The sequence below is a fragment of the Somniosus microcephalus genome, chromosome 7 (genome assembly GCF_052327205.1).
Source record: "Somniosus microcephalus isolate GS21.2 chromosome 7, FLI_Smic_1.0, whole genome shotgun sequence".
In the NCBI taxonomy this organism is placed as follows: Eukaryota; Metazoa; Chordata; class Chondrichthyes; order Squaliformes; family Somniosidae; genus Somniosus; species Somniosus microcephalus.
Window position 1 is genome coordinate 258,855,060 of NC_140993.1, and position 16,291 is coordinate 258,871,350.

Sequence of the window (16,291 nt, forward strand, 5' to 3'; positions counted from 1 at the left end):
GGGCATTAAGAGTCAACCACATTGCTGTGGGTCTGGAGTCACATGTAGGCCAGACCAGGTAAGGACGGCAGATTTCCTTCCCTAAAGGGCATTAGTGAACCAGATGGGTTTTTGCAACAATCGTATCATGGTCACCATTACTAAGACTAACATTTAATTCCAGAATTAAATTGAATTGAATTTAAATTCCACCAGCTGCCGTGGTGGGATTTGAACCCATATCCTCAGAGCATTTGACTAAGCCTCTGGCTTACTAGTCTAGTGACATAACCACTACGCCACCGCCTCCTTGTTTCTCCTTTCTAATGCTACATCCTGGTGCCCATCCCCCTGCCAAATTAGTTTAAACCCGCCTCAACAGCACTAGCAACGCCCCCCCGGCACCCTCCCCCCCCAACCCCACCAGGACATTGGTCCCGGCTCTGTTGAGGTGTAACCTGTCCGGCTTGTATAGGTCCCACCCCCCCAGAACTGGTCCCAATGTCCCAGGAATCTAAAGCCCTCCCTCCTACGCCATCTCTCCAGCCACGCATTCATCTGCTCTATCCTCCTATTTCTATATTCATTAGCTCGTGGCACCGGGAGTAATCCGGAGATTACTACCTCTGAGGTCCTGCTTATTAATCTCTTTCCTAGCTCCCTAAAATCTGCCTGCAGGACCTCATCCCTCTTTCTACCTATGTAGTTGATACCGATATGGCCCACGACCTCTAGCTGTTCACCCTCCCCCTTCAGAATGTTCAATCTTTCCTGATAGTTGTATCCTCTCAGTTCTGGTATCAGCCTTATACATTTTTTTTTGCACCTCCTCCAGTGCCTCAATATCCTTTTAGGACCAAGATTTATACCTATGTATTGTCACATCGGGAGTTACTAACCTCAACCAGATCATCAGTGCTAGGAGCCATGCAGAAGCCAGGTTCTTCTCCACAATAGAGGAAGGGAATCTCCAGCAGGTAAACAATGGCCCGCTCTTCCAACTGCTCTCATACGCCTTCTAGTGACTAACTCAAGAACTGCATCGGTAGAGGCTGGAAACAAGGTGCATGCAGATTCTCTTAGTTGGATAATTGCGCAGGATGGCAGGAGAACTAAAGAGAAGGGTCAGGGGTTTCCAGATGGCACATTGGGTGATGGTGGTATGAAGCCATACGGACTAGAAAAAAGATTTGGGGAGGGAGTAGAAATAGAAGGTAGAAAGTAAAGTTCAAAATGTTATGGCGTTGGTTAGGCCACAACTGGAGTATTGCGTCCAGTTCTGGTCACCACACTTTAGGAAGGATGTGAAGGCCCTCGAGAGGGTGCAGAGGAGATTTACCAGAATGGTTCTGGGGATGGGGGATCTTAGCTACAAGGACAGGTTGGAGCAGCTGGATTTGTTTTCATTAGAGCAAAGGAGGTTGAGGGGTGATTTGATGGAGGTGTACAAGATTATGACGGGTTTGGATAGGCTAGACGGGGAAAGGCTGTTCCCACTAGTTGATGGTACAAGGACTAGGGGACACAGATTTAAGATTTTGGGCAAGAGATACAGGGGGGACGTGAGGAAAAACTGTTTTACACAGCGAGTGGCGATGACCTGGAATTTGCTGACGACGGAAGTGGTGGAAGCGGAGACACTCAATGTTTTCAAGAGGAGACTGGATAGGCACTTGAGGGAAATAAACTTGCAGGGCTACGGGGATAGAGCGGGGGAATGGGACTGACTGGGTTGCTCTACAGAGAGCCGGCACGGACTCGATGGGCCGAATGGCCTCCTTCTGTGCCTTTATGACTCTATGACTATGACTCTAAATCACAACGGATATACTCATAATAGAGAGAGTTGGTTTCAAATGACTGCAGCAGACCCACTTTGCAGTTAACCATATGGCAATGCGAGCATCAAAAAAGTAAATGTATGGGACTAAGACAAAAATGTTAGAAGTTTGATTATTGAAATTAGATCACTTAATTTAACAGTGTCGTTTTGCATATAGGAAGAGCCTGTTGGTGAGTTTTTACTACTACTACTACAACAACAACAACAACTTGTATTTATATAGTGTCATTAATGTAGTAAAACGTCCCAAGGTGCTTCACAGGAGTATTATAAGACAAAAAAATTGACACTGATCCACATAAGGATAAATTAGGGCAGGTGACCAAAAGCTTGGTCAAAGAGGTAGGTTTTAAGGAACGTCTTAAAGGAGGAGAGAGAGGGAGCGAGGCGGAGAGGTTTAGGGAGGGAATTCCAGAGCTTAGGGCCTTGGCAACAGAAGGCACGACAACCAAAGGTTGAGTGATTATAATCAGGGATGCTCAAGAGGGCAGAATTAGAGGAGCGCAGATATCTTCAGCAGGGGGGTTGTGGGGCTGAAGGAAATTACAGAGATTGGGAGGGGTGAGGCCATAGAGGGATTTGAAAACAAGAATGAGAATTTTGAAATCGAGGCGTTGCTTAACCGGGAGCTAATGTAGATCAGCGAGCACAGGGGTGATGGGTGAACGAGACTTGGTGCGAGTTATGACACGGGCAGCCGAGTTTTCAATGACCTCAAGTTTACATAGGGTAGAATTTGGGAGGCCAGCCAGGAGTGCGTTGGAATAGTCAAGTCTAGAGGTAACAAAGGCATGGATGAGGGTTTCAGCAGCTGATGAGCTGAGGCAAGGGCGGAGACGGGTGATGTTACGGAGGTGGAAGTAGGCGGTCTTTGTTATGCTGCGGATATGTGGTCGGAAGCTGATTTCAGGGTCAAATATGACACCAAGGTTGCAAACAGTGTGGTTCAGCCTCAGACAGATGCCAGGGAGAGGGATGGAGTCGGTGGCTAGGGAACGGAGTTTGTGACGAGGACCGAAAACAATGGCTTTGGTCTTCCCAAGATTTAATTGGAAAAATGACTAGTCCTCCAAAGTGTTTTTTGGATGTTTTCCAGAGCTTAGTCACCAGCGCAGTAATAGATCCTCATGCACTTTGCTGAAAATGTTGTTGTTATATCAAACCGAAGAAACTTTAAATTCAACTTGCAATAAATACACATGTATAATTGTTTAATAAACAGAAGATCCCATATTCTGCGGCAGTATCAAACTTCAAAATTAAGGCATATTGCCCTGGACTTCAATTAGGACATTACAACATACTGACAGCCAATACCCTCCAACGCTATCATTCTTAAGCCGATGCCAATTCTTGCACTCAGCATATTTCCTATTCGCCAGTAAGCTAATCAAACACATTCTCAGCCCATTATAACCGCAACAAAATTTAATACACACTCCTGCAGTAAGTTTTGTATACCTATAATATAAATACTGTGGATCTCCTCCTGTGATGCACAAGGGAAGTCAAGACCATGGTGAAGATTGAGAATCACTGACTCAAGGCGCACAGACGTAATTCAGTCCCCATTTTAAAGTTATATAGAATTGTACAGCACAGAAGGAGGCCGTTCGGCCCATCATGCTTATGCCCGCTCTTTGAAAGAGCTCTCCAATTCGTCCCACTCCCCCTGCTCTTTTCCCATATCCCTGCAAATGTTTCTTTTTCAAGTATATATCCAATTCCCTTTAGAAAGTTACTACTGAATCAGCTTCCACCACCCTTTCAGGTCGTGCCAATGTTCACATTTATAATAAATTGCGTATGTAAACATGTCACACTATAATTACACCCTCCTACCAGTGGTGGCGCTGCAGCCATTATAAATGTAGACATAGGAATTGATAACGGGACAAAATTGGCAGGAATTGCACGCAGAGTAAAATTTTCAAAATATTCTGCATTATCTTAATACTCTCTTTGTGGTTTGGAATAGATCTGAGCACAATTGTTATTTCGCCTCTCCAAGGAATTCGTGCACTTTAAAAAAATATTAGTCCACGGGTTGCTTTTTTCAGAAATAAGCAAAAAGTGCAACCTCGACAATCTTATCAAATCAAAGGATTTATATTGTCAGCGATTGGTAACTGGGCCTTGGGGTTTGGTTGCATTGGCGTCGTGCCAAAGGCCAGTTGGAGAAAAGAAGTCGCGCTTGTCTCCTGTCGAGCTGGGCAGTGCTTTCCTTAAATTGTTAATGTTGACAGTCGGCGATCAGCGCAGTGGAGGGGCGGGACTTTACGGGACAAGTTGGCTTGACTCACATCCCCTGTCACTTCATTACTCTCCTGCCTGGTTGCAGCGTACGTCACTAATGTAATACAAGAAATTAAACAACAGGGGATATGTTGTACAATAATCGCTAACTTGTAACCCCCCCCCCCCTCTCCCACCCCAGGCATATACTGTGCAACCGCTGTTTATGTTCTTGGTAGCATCTTATACCAACAGAAGTGCACGAAAACAATCTTCAAAGTTAATTCAAGTCAACGGAACCCAAGACGTTTTTTTTATATCTCTGCATTTCTATATATTTGCTCCTAATACAAGGCGCCTCGGTAAGTTGGTGGTGTCTGCAGAAAGCAGCGTTTGGTATTTTCAACATGGTCATATATAAAATGGTATTATCAACGATGATAGATGCATATAGAAAGTGTAACGTAAACTGCTTACGTCTTTGAAAATGATGCACACACACGCATAGCCAGAATAATACGTACAAGTTGCAATTTTTATTACAATGCACGGAGCTGGGTGATTGGTTGGCGAGGACTTATATGTATATTTACCATAAATCGTAAAGAGGTTTCGTTTCTCTAGAGACAGTTGCATATTTAGTGGATTGTTTTTTCCGTTGCAAAGGGAGTGATTTGCACAAGCGGTTGTGACTGTGTGAGGAAATTCCTTGATGAAGTAAGTACAACGAGGCAGATGTTGCAAAAAAAATAAAATTAAAAGAGCTTTATGTTTGTATGAGAGAGCAGGGCAAAGAGAGAGAGAGAGGAAGCTGGATTCAGCTGCGTGCATCGTTTCTTTTCCATTCTGGGGTGTGGAGCAGTGTGTGTGTTTTTTTAAAATTTGCTCCGAGATTGCTGTTGTCGCTTTGAGGGGAACATAGCAAGCACCGTGTGTGTGTCCTTGGACACTGCTCTTCCCGTTTGCAGACAGCGACTGCTGCAAATGGACAGAGAGAGAGAGAGAGAGAATGGAACGCGGTCCGGAGCTGAGCTGCTTTGTTGCCGCTGCTCCAGGGGTTTCACACACACAGGGTGCGCGGCCGCAACATCTGTATCGACATCAAAGCACTTTGGTGGGTGTCAGGAAATTGCAAGCAAAAAAAAAGTATGGGCTTTTCTAAACTTTGCAATTTTTTATTAAAAAAAACTTCCATTTCAGTTGTGATTGGGGGGGGGCGGCTGGAGGAGGAGAGAGAAGTAAGCAATCTTCTCTGATTCACCCTCAGGACCATTGCATTTGTATTGAGGACTATGTATGTGCCAAAAAAAAAGTTGTACGTTGACATTAATTCCTATCAGTGTGTTGATGACGTTGCATTGATTTTTTTGGCGTCTGTTTTTTAAGATTTGCAATCGACACAACCCCCACCCCACCACCAACACACACACACTCCCAGTTAATTACATGAAATTATTTTGGGTGGGTTAAAGCTATAACTGCTGGAATAATTCAATACTGATAGGGAAACTATAATGTTCAACATAAACACAACTTAAGTTTTGTACATGGCGTTCTAACTTCATAACTTGGCCCATTCGGACCTGTTTTGATTGCCAGTTAGTATATAAGGCTTTAAATCTGTTTTCTTTATGGTAAAATACCCCAGTAACTACTTTCAGACTGCGGGCTTAGTTCTTTGACCTGTATGCGGAAAAAAAGACCCGGACGGTTTAAATAAATATATTCATTCATAAATAAATGGATGTATTTCAGTGTGTGTTACCAAACTTTTAGTTTATTCATCACGTCAAGAAATGGAGGGAGGTGGAGGAGGAATGCATATTAACTTTTCATGTGGAGGGTAAATAAGGCTAAAACAGCATGCAGCAGCAGTTTACATTGATCCTCGGTATTGTCCTTGAGGGCTGTGTGGGTCATAACGACTTAAAAAGAAACCTTGTACATGTAGATTTGGTCAGAATTATTTCTGAAGAGGCTCATGTGTCAGAATGATGTTGTGTAACTTAATTTTTGGTCGGTGTTTGGGGCTTAAACAATGTATTTTTTGGATCGGTCTTGAGCCTGTGTGCTTTGAATGCCAATTGCGCTTTGAATCTTTAAAAAAAATATTATTTTATATTATAACAACTGCAACAGATATGCTAAAAGACATATGTTTCTTATTCACAGGATACTGTAATAGGCAAGTTAAACAACACAATCTGTGTCAATGTGTTGCTGAAACCACTTAGAATCAAACAGAATCTGTAGTATAATTCAGGCATGAAGTCACCAAACTGACTTCATGCCAACTATGGTGTAACAGCAACCGAAATTAAACCAAAAACATTTAAAAACCACAGTTTTGTTTGTAATCCTCCAAAAATAACTCTTAATTTCCATTGATCTGCAGTATGGGGCGAAACATTTGCTCTTCGTGCAGAATATAAGTCTCTTGCTGATGTTCCTTTACCCCACACACCATCCCTTACTGACAGTGGTGCTGATTTACACCAGTGCAGGATCACCAGTAATGACCCATTGTCTGTCACTCATTGATGCAATTCATAGTTAACCACCTGTTCAAACATATAGCCAGAGCATCTGCCATCTCTTACCTCTAAAGATAATTACACTGACAGGCATTCAGTATTATAGAATCATAGAATAGTACAGCAGAGAAGGAGGCCATTCGGCCCATCGAGTCTGTGCCGGCTCTTTCCAAGAGTAATCCAGTTAGTCCCACTACCCCGCTCTTTCCCCATACCCCTGCAAATTTTTCTCCTTCAAGTATTTATCCAATTCCCATTTTGAAGTATAAAACTTCTAAAGCATATTTGTTTTGTCCTTTTATTTTTTAAAAAGGGCCGCAGTAATGAGCATATCAGTTGGTGAAACGATACCAGTTAAAAATGACAACTACATAAAATCTGATTTATAATCTCTGCATTATGATACCTCGGTTTAGCCAGTGAGTAGTTGACAGATATAAACCAGGAAGTTGTCAAGTGGAGTGAGCTTGCATCCCATGACGTTACTCCAAATTGTACAACGCGCTTTGAGAGTGTGTTATTGTGCTCTCTTTTAATAAGATTCGGACAGATTGAGTAATCAACAAATGAGTTTTTTAATGACAAGAACAAAGATTATATAGTGCATTTCACGCCATCCCAAAGCACTACACAGACAATGAAGTGTGGTCACTGTCATAATGTAGGGAAACGCAGCAACCAATTTGCACAATGCAAGGCCCCACAAACAGTACAATGAATCTGCTTTAGAAAGAAAGACTTGCATTTCTATAGTGCCTTTCACGACCACCGGACGTCCCAAAGCACTTTACAGCCAATTAAGTACTTTTGTAATGTAGGAAACGCGACAGCCAATTTGCGCACAGCAAGCTTCCACAGACAGCAATGTGACAATGACCAGAAAATCTGTTTTAGTGATGTTGATTAAGGGATAAATATTGGCCAGGACACCGGGGATAGCTCCCCTGCTCTTCTTCAAAATAGTGCCATGGGATCTTTTACGTTCACCTGAGAGAGCAGACGGGGCCTCGGTTTAACGTCTCATCCAAAAGGCGGCACCTCCGACAGCGCAGCACTCCACCTAGATTTATGTGCTCAAGTCTCTGGAGTGAGACTTGAACCCACAGCCTTCTGACTCAAAGGCGAGGGTGCTACCCACTGAGCTATAGCTGACACTTGGTGATGTAGGTTGGGGGATAAATCTTGGCCAGAACACCAGGAGCTCCCCTTCTCAAAAAGTGGCATGGGGTCTTTAATGCCCACCACAGAGGGCAGATGAGGTCTCGGTTTATCGTCTCATCTGAAAGACGGCACCTCTCACACTCCCTCAATGCTGCAATGAAGTGTCAGCCAAGATTATGTTCTCAACTTTCTGGTGTGGGGCATGAACCCACAATCTTCTGCTGCAGAGGCAAGAGTGCTGCTCACTAAGGCTGACACATAGATATTCCCCACTCTTGACAATACCATGCTTGCCTGCTCCTAACTTCTTGCTACAGGAAACTTTGTGCTATCCGGCACCGACGGGACCGAGCTGTTGCCGCCCCATCAAAACTGCCGGACAAACCAGCACTAATGTTAAAACATACGGAGCTTTTGAGCTCCGTATCTAGCAACAAACCCTGTTGCTTAGCTTCTAAACAGTCAGCCATAGCTTGCAAGCGTCTCTGTAGCTAAGCAACAGCTTTAGCTAGACCTTGCAGAGCCTGACTGGTGAAAAAAAAGCAACGAAAAGAAAAAAAACTTGCTGAACCGACTCCTGAATTTTGCCGGTGGATCGAGCATTCCGGACAGTTAACCTCCGGATAAACCAAAGTTTCCTGTATCTGGAGTGTATAGTACCTCTAATGTCTGTGGTGTGTGAATAAATATAATGTATTAATATGGCCCTGTAACCAGGATAATCCTACAGAGTGAACCAGGAACCAGATTAAGGACCAGATGATCTATAATGAATATTGCATGTCTAGTTGACAGGCTAAATGGGGTATTAGTGTTATGCTTTCAAGTAAGAGACATTAACTGCTATTAACCAATGGTTTACACATACACATTTTGATTTGCACGAGTACCATCTTTCTCTGCAGCTATCTGTATACATGTTCCAACATGGCAAAATGATGGCAAAACTTTGTAGCATTAATTACCTTTTGGTTAGCCCATCTTATCTGTCAGGTGAAGATAGGTGATGTTTAATTTGGCATCTGCGGTAGTACTGAAAGTTTGCAAAGAATATTTTTATGAAGTTATTGATATACTATCACAATGATGGCAAAAGAAACAAAATCTTAAGTGTTTTGTATAATGGACATTCTGATTCATAATCACTATTTTGGCATCTCTATTAGTATCAGTGCTCTCTAAGCATTCATGTTCCTGATTATCCTCCAAAAATTTTTGCAAGGCATTACCTTGTGAGAAAATACCACACTGCACCAGCTATTAACATGTAAGTTAACATCGTGGCACAAGTAAGATACGACTCCATTTATCTTATTTATATTGTAGTTGCCTTCGTTCCAGCGCTAAGAGTATTTCTGTACTTTTATCCAGTGTGGTGGTGGGGGGAGGGTGTCCCCTTCACTGTTGTGGACTACATAGAATTTACAGCACAGAAACAGGCCATTCGGCCCATCCGGTCTATGCCGGTGTTTATACTCCACACAAGCCTCCTCCCACCCTACTTTGTCTCACCTTATCAGCATAACCTTCCATTCCTTTCTCCCTTGTGTACTTATCTAGCTTCCCTTTAAATGCATCTATACTATTCGCCTCACTACTCCTTGTGGTAGCAAGTTCCACATTCTCACCACTGTCTGGCTAAAGAAGTTTCTCCTGAATTCCCTATTGGATTTATTAGTGACTATCTTATATTTATGGCCCCTAGTTCTGGTCTCCCCCACAAGTGGAAACATCTTCTCTACGTTTACCCTATTGAACCCTTTCATAATCTTAAAGACCTCGATCAGGTCGCCTCTCAGTCTTCAGCCCCAGCCTGTTCAGCCTTTCCTGATAGTTATAACCTCTCAGTTCTGGTATCATCCTTGTGAATCTTTTTTGCACTTTCTCCAGTGCCTCTATAACCTTTTTTATAATATGGAGACCAGAATAATGGCGGTCGCACTATATATTTTTGCGATGGCTTTCATCTAAATTTTGTTTAGTGACTTAGAGATTTGGTTGGGAAAAAGGTCGAGTCACCAAATCTCACTGTTGCCTCATGCTCCCCAAAGTAATCTCTGTGGTACTGGAAAATACAAATCATTTACTTGCGGTTTGAAGCTGATTTTCATTAAGTCTGGAACAAATTACTCATTCTTTGACCACTTTCCATCAATTTGTTTTATCGTGATTTAGTCTGCTCTAAAAAAAAAGACTTGCATTTATATAGCGCCTTTCATAACCTCAGGGTGTCCCAAAGCGCTTTACAGCTAATGAAATACTTTTTGAAGTGTAGTCACTGTTGTAGGAAATGCAGCAGCCAATTTGCACACAGCAAGCTCCCACAAAAACAATGTGATAATGACCAGTTATCTGTTTTAGTGATGTTGATTGAGGGATAAATATTGGTCAGGACACTGGGGAGAACTCCCCTGCTCTTCAAAAGAGCCCTATGGAATCCTTTACGTCCACCTGAGAGAGCAGACACGGCCTCGCTTTAATGTCTCATCCAAAAGACAGCACCTCCGTCAGTGCAGGACTGGAGTGTCAGTGCATAAATTTTGCTCAAGTCTCCAGGGCGGGATTGGAAGCACACAACCTTTTGACTCAGAAGGCAAGAGCACTACCAGCTTCGATGATGCCAGTTGCAAATCTGTGACTTCAAAAAAAAAATGAACTTACCTGACTAAGAATAAAGGCGTTAAAAGAAAAAGCGTGGAAATCTGAAATAATGGCAGGAAGTAAAATAACAAGGAAAGGCCCAGCAGATTGAAAAGCATATATAGAGAGGAAAGATAGAGTAACATTTCAGGTGTACTCCTTCATCAGAATGGAGAATAAATATTTAGAAATGGAGCTATTTTCATTTTCTCATGGATGAACAAGGACAGACACTTGCCCTGTGGCGTATTGTATATTACGATACACATATAAAGTACAGCGCCATATTGACATTTTTGGTTTATTCCTCTGATTGTTTTTTTAAAAAAAATCATAATTATTTTACTAAACAACTGGAGTATGTTCAGTAATCAGCTTTTTAAAAAAAAAATCTGCTGCAATGTGTAGTTTGAAATCGGATTCTGAGTTCTAAATTTAAATGGTAAATTCATTCTCTAACTCCCAAAGCATGCCTCTGTAATGAACGTTATTGGTGAGTCTGTGCTAGTCTTCCTGCGCCACTCACTGTAGACAGACATTAAAGAGGACCCAAGGATGCTTGCTCGTACTGTGATATCATCAGATTTTCAGACCTCAGTGAACCCTCCTATCTTATTTGCGTAATTTTAAGAAAAAAATCCGTAAAATGTGTTAAAGTAAAAAAAAAATGCTGACTTGCATTAAAATGGGTTGCCAGAAAGGTTATGTTTCATAATAAAAAAAAACAGTTAGCATTGATTCATGTTTTCTGTTAGGAATGTTAATTTAATATTTCTTATGAAATTTGTTGGTCTTCTGCATTGTACACATTTTTATAAATACTCTAATCGATTGGCTTTGTTGTCCTAAAGAACAGAAATGAAATATAATTTGGGTCGGAGCTAGTTGCAGAAAAAAACTCCTTTTAACAAGGAGAGTATGCGCTTGAATGAAAATACTGGCCAGCCCATCTGAAAGCAGCATGTTTAGTACATGAGGTACAGAGATAGCTCAAAAGAGGAAATGAGTTATTTTAGGAGCTTTGTAGTGCAGTGATTTAAGGACTATAATATTGTTTTTGTTCAAACGTTCTTTAGCAATTAAGCAATGACAATATTGAGACAGAAATTCCTATTTTTTTCTGCTAAGGTGCCAACAAAATCATGGAAATACGCCGTTTTAAAACATAGGAGTCCTGCATGCCCAGCGGAAACGATACCCACTCAAATCAATACAACATAGGAACAGGAGGAGGCCATTCAGCCCCTCGAGCCTGTTCCGCCATTCAGTGAGATCACGGCTGATCTGCATCTTAACTCCATCCACCCGCCTCGGCTCCATATCCTTTTATACCCATGTCTAGCAAAAATCTATTGATCTCAGATTTAAAATGATTAATTGAGCTGGCATCTACTGCTTTTTGTGGGAGAGAGTTCCACACTTCTACCACACTTTGTGTGAAGAAGTGTTTCCTAACTTCTCTCCTGAATGGCCTGGCTTTGATTGTTAAGATTATGTCCCCTTGTTCTAGACTCTCCACCACTGGAAAAACATGGTCTTTTTACCCTGTCATTTCCTTTCAAAATCCTAAAAACCTCAATCAAATCACCCCTTAATCTTCTATATTCCAGGGAATACCAGCCTAGTTTATGTAATCTCTCCTCGTAATCTAACCCTTGGAGTCCTGGTTAACATTCTGGTGAACCTGGGATGCACTCCTTCAAAGCCAATATATCCTTTCTAAGATCCTGTCCCTTTCTGATATTAAACTGCAGGGTTTTGCAGGTGGGAACCTTGTGTATTTATGCAAATTGAGGTCCTGTTATGTCCCCAATGCAGTTTTAACCAGGGTCTGAGCTAGGCAGCTGCTGGTATGCAGATGGAAGAGGCCCCTTCTGGTTCAGTTTAATGCTTTCCTTTTTTAGGGCCAGAAGGAGCAGGAGTTATGGTAAACCTTTATAAATTATTAGTTAGACTTTAGCTGGAGTATTGTGTGTCCAGTTCTGGGCACCACACTTTAGGAAGGATGGCAAGGCCTTGGAGAGGGTGCAGAGAAGATTGATACCAGGGATGAGGGACTTCAGTTACGTGGAGAGACTGGAGAAGCTGGGGTTGTTCTCCTTAGAGCAGAGATGGTTAAGAGGAGATTTAATAGAGATGTTCAGAATTATGAAGGGTTTTGATAGAATAAATAAGGAGAAACTGTTTCCACTGGCAGGACAGTCGGTAATCAGAGGACACAGACTTAAAGTATTGGGAAAAGAACCAGAGGCAACACGCGGAGAATATTTTTTATGTAGTCAGTTGTTATCATTGGAATGCACTGCCTGAAAGGGTGGTGGAAACAGATTCAATAGTAACTTTCAAAAGGGAGTTGGATAAATAGTTGAATAGGAAAATGTGCAAGGCTATGAGAAAATCAGCAGGGAATTGGAACTGATTGGAGGGCTCTTACAGAGAGCCGGCACAGGTACGATGGGCCGAATGGCCTCCTTCTGTGCTGTACGATTCTATAAGAGTGCTTCTCCATGCACACAATGAAAGTGGTGGTCTCTCCTGCTCCTAATTCCACCATTCCCCTTTCGCTTCCCTTCCACGAGACCCTCCCGAAACCCCCTCCCTGCTACTTACTTAGAAGCCAGCGTGTTTGGCCAGGAGGGCAATGGAATGGCGGCATTTAAATGAGGCCTGGCCGAGGTCTCCCGCCACCCCTTCTGGTTGGGGAATGAACTGGACGGAGGGGTTTCCCGCCGGATACCTGCTCCCAATCACAATCCGCCCTGTACTGTTCTTGGTAGTGGCAGTTAATCTTGATGAATATGCACTAACGATCTATTACTGCTTTTCAAACAATTAATCAACCACTTAACCAGTATAAGTTTGTTAACCTAACCGTGGAGTGCAAAATTGTAATTGAGAATGTCTCAATGCCAACAGAAAGTATGTTGTTTTAGCAACTAGAAGCTCCAAGTCCTTATGAACTCCATAATGGAGCATTTTGAGGAGAGTTTTGGTCGGTCCGGCAACACTTCATAGTAACATAGAGATAGGAACAGGAGTAGGCCATTCGGCCCTTCGAGCCTGCTCCGCCATTCAATGAGATCATGGCTGATCCTCGTCTGAGATCATAGCTGATCTTACCAGTTCAGTACCCCGTCCCCGCCTTTTCTCCGTAACCCTTAATCCCCTTAGCCTTCAGAAATATATCCAATTCTCTCTTGAAAATATTTATTGAATTAGCCTTCACAGCCCTCTGTGGCAGGGAATTCCACAGGCTCACCACTCTTTGAGTGAAGAAATTCTTCCTCATCTCTGTTTTAAATGATTTGCCCGCTATTTTTAGACTGTGGCCCCTGGTTCTGTGCTCCCTGGCCATTGGAAACATTCTCTCTGAATTCAGCCTGTCCAGGCCTGCCATAATTTTATATGCTTCGATATTCAAATTCTCATCCTTGTTTTCAAATCCCTCCATGGCCTCGCCTCTCCCTATCTCTGTAACCTCCTCCAGCCCTACAATCCTCTGCGATATCTGCACTCCTCCAATTCTGGCCTCTTGCGCATTCCCGATTTTCTGCGCTCCACCATTGGCGGCCGTGCCTCCAGCTGCCTAGGCCCTAAGCTCTGGAATTCCCTCCATAAACCTCTCCGCCTCTACCTCTCTCCTCCTTTAAGATGCTCCTTAAAGCTTTGTCCTAATATCTCTTTATTTGGCTCGGCGTTTGATTACGCTCCTGTGAAACACCTTGGGATGTTTTACCACATTAAAGGCGCTATATAAATGCAAGTTGTTGTTGTTATTGTTGAGGATGTGTGTGCCTCCATATTCCCCAGTGGCTGAACAATCAGCTGACCTCATCTAGTTTTGCAGGTCAGGCAAGACAGTAGTCTATGGTCTGGCTGCCGCTAGTCACAGATGATACCAGAACTGAGAGGGTACAACAAAGTCTTAACAGGCTGGGGCTATTTTCTCTAGAAAATTGAATGGTCGAGGGATGACCTGATAGAGAGAGGTCTTTAAAATTATGAAGGGGTTCGATAGGGTAGACGTAGAGAAGATGTTTCCACTTGTGGGGGAGTCCAAAACTAGTGGCCATAAATATAAGACAGTCATTAATAAATCCAATAAGGAACTCAGGAGAAACTTCTTTACCCGGAGAGTGGTTAGAGTGTGGAACTTGCTACCACAGGGAGTGGTTGAATAGCATAGATGCATTTAAAGGGAATCTAGATAAACACATGTGGGAGAAAGGAATAGAGGGATATGCTGATAGGGTTAGATGAAGTAAGGTGGGAGTTCCTCCAAGTTGCGCTCCAAATCACACACCATCCTGACTTGGGAGTATATCGCCGATCCTCCATCGTCGCTGGGTCAAAATCCTGGAACTCCCTCCCTAACAGCACTGTGGGAGTACCTTCACCACACGGACTGCAGCTCACCACCACCTTCTCAAGGGCAATTAGGGATGGGCAATAAATGCTGGCCTTGCCAGCGACGCCCACATCCCATAAAACAAATTTAAAAAAAAGGAGGCTCGTGTGTGTAGTGTCCGCGTATCAATAACACACGGACTGCAGGAGAACAATAATAACAGGTATTTACTGAACAGAGGGTATGCTGAAAACTGAAAGTACAGAAGCCTGCTACGGCTTTATATACAGGTGTGGTCACTGCCGGTACTACAGTATAAAATCAGTTCTCTCTTAAAGGTACATACACAACAATTCCTCCCCTTTTAGATAAACAGTACATAACATTCATTTAACAATTAAATAATAACTAATTACAATTACAATTTTCTCTGTACTATATACATCAACTGAAGTAATCATTTATAAATTCAGTCTTTGAGGAGGCTTCCTGATCCTGACTGGATAGCGCCTTTCTCGAGTATCCTGTTCTTGCGGCGGAGTCGATTCTGGCTCATTGTCATTGGTTGGTTCGTCAGCTTCCAATACCACTGATTCTGAGGTAGACGCAATCTGTACTTCGGGTTCATTACCAGGTGCGCATGCTCGTGGCATGGGTTTGGCTTGTTCCTGTGACTCTAGAATCTGGTCAGCATGGCGTCTCACGATGCTCTCTCCAACGTCCACTGTGTACATTAGTGGTCCCTGCTGTGTGCATATCGTTCCTGGCTGCCATTTTTCTGTTCGGTAGTCGCGGGCCAAGACTGGTTGCCCTATCTTGAAGCTCCTGGTTGGCTTCTCATTGATGTACTGGAATTGCTTATCCTCAACATCTCGTCTTATGTTTGGTTTGAGCAAATCCAGGCGACATCTTAGCCTTCGGTTGAAGAACATTATGGCTGGAGCTTGGTTGGTGACTGCATGTGTCGCATTCCGGTAAGCAAACAAGAAATTATCCACCTTGTGTTGTAGTGGTATGTCGTCGTTATACATCGCCTTTATTGCCTTTTTAAAGGTCTGTACAAACCTCTCAGCCAATCCATTTGTGGCTGGATGATATGGGGCAGATGTGTAATGTTTTACCCCATTATTCCTCAGAAACCTCTGGAAATCCTCGGACACAAACTGTGGTCCATTGTCGGAGCAAATCTGTTCTGGCAAGCTATTCCTGGCGAAGATGGTCTGTAGGACTGCAATAGTTTCCTCCGTGGTGGTGGAGGACATTTTGATGACCTCTGGCCATTTCGAATGTGCATCCACGGCGATTAAAAACATTGAGTCCATAAATGGACCAGCAAAATCAATGTGTACCCGTTGCCATGGAGATGAGGGCCGCTCCCATGGGTGTAGCGGGGCCTGTGGTGGAGCGTTTTGGACCTTCTGGCATCCTGTGCATCTCTTGGTCATATCCTCGATTTCTTTATCGATTCCCGGCCACCACACAAACGCCCTGGCTAGGCTCTTCATTTTTACCCCTCCCAGATGACCCTCATGAAGCTCATTGAGCACTCTA

The 16,291-nt window shown here is 43.1% G+C and overlaps 1 protein-coding gene across 2 annotated transcripts in view; it reads left to right on the top strand.

Annotated features, from left to right (window-relative positions):
* Positions 1–4,140: 4,140 nt before the first annotated feature.
* znf516 (zinc finger protein 516) overlaps positions 4,141–16,291 on the top strand; it is a 248,691-nt gene continuing 236,540 nt past the window's right edge. The window contains exon 1 of one of the 2 annotated variants that reach the window (XM_085993646.1): positions 4,141–4,419. The gene's annotated coding sequence lies outside the window, so the exon portion shown is untranslated. Of the gene's footprint in view, positions 4,420–4,454; positions 4,775–16,291 lie in introns of those variants that run through there. The other variant, XM_085993645.1, reaches the window with a different exon arrangement.